This window comes from Phaethon lepturus, unplaced genomic scaffold, assembly GCF_000687285.1.
Source record: "Phaethon lepturus isolate BGI_N335 unplaced genomic scaffold, ASM68728v1 scaffold935, whole genome shotgun sequence".
Lineage (NCBI taxonomy): Eukaryota > Metazoa > Chordata > Aves > Phaethontiformes > Phaethontidae > Phaethon > Phaethon lepturus.
This window is the reverse complement of record NW_010538130.1, coordinates 56,595-57,696: the sequence shown is the minus strand read 5'-3', so window position 1 is coordinate 57,696 and position 1,102 is coordinate 56,595. Positions and strand designations below refer to the sequence as shown.

Here is a 1,102-nt window from a genome sequence, read left to right as displayed (position 1 = left end):
TGCTGTAAAGGTGGGAGGGAGAAAAGAAGAGGCAACCTACATGCGGGTATGGTGGGAAAGGTGGAGGTAGAGCACAAGAGGTAGACAGGACACAGTAGTCCCTAGTGAGTGCTCTGTGTGTTTGACCATCTGAAGCCATGGCTATGATTGTGCCATCCCACTCTTCATTGCCTGCAAACCCGCTTTTGCGGGCATGGAATTGCTGCTGAGGAAGAGGTTCCAATTTTGCAGAACAACATTCAGAATTTGTCTTGACTATGGACTTACTCTTCCTGCTGTCTTTTGGATTATCGTTGCACACCCCTTCCTTCACAGAGCAAATCTGTCCTATGCAATAGATGAAGTGGGGTCCTCTTTTCATGTGGGGTCCTCTCTTCATGTGTGTGACCCTGGATCTTTGGTAGCATTTTTCAAACATGATTTGGGATATTTTAGTTTCCTAAACTGAAGATGGAAAAACTGAAATTCCTCATGTGGCCTCATCTGGACCACTGAAGAGCCATCAGCAAGGTTGAGATCAGCAGGTAGCTTGCACTGAGGTGACAGAACCTGGTTTTGTCCTGTATGAGGAGCAGTAGGAGAAGGAAATGCCTTACCACAGGGCTTCCCAGGTATTTGGAGACACAGGAGAATGGGGTTTCCCCAGAACCTTGGGTTGTCCCCAAAGGCAGTTGTGTTCTAGTGAACACTGTCTTTTCTGCTCCATCCGTCTCCTCTCTCTACCCTTAGTCTTGTGCTCCTTACGTAGTCTGTAGTTGTCTCATTTGACTTCTCAGGCACAGGATCCATGACTACTATTTTCTTTCCCTTCCCATCCACCCATCGCACTCAATCTCCTTTCATTTTCTGGCTCCCCAAATGCTGATTTTTTTTCCCCTGAAAGCTTTGCACCCCTGCTTATCTTCATTTTCTTCTCTGAATTATTCTTCCCATTTCAGTTTTCCCCTCCCATAGTCCCTTCTCTTGTCTAATCTTCTCTCTTGCCATTTCTTGTGCTCATTGATCCATCTCTTCTTGCCATGAGGCTCTGTGTTGCAGTTTTCATTCTCACCATATCCAGTTTTGATCCTTCTGCATTGGATCTGTGTTTTACTTCTTCCTG

General features: G+C 45.9%; 1 protein-coding gene across 1 annotated transcript in view; it reads left to right on the top strand.

Annotated features, from left to right (window-relative positions):
- The window catches only part of DGKD (diacylglycerol kinase, delta 130kDa), a 42,478-nt gene that overhangs the window by 35,516 nt on the left and 5,860 nt on the right, over positions 1-1,102 (top strand). The gene's annotated exons all lie outside the window — the stretch shown is intronic.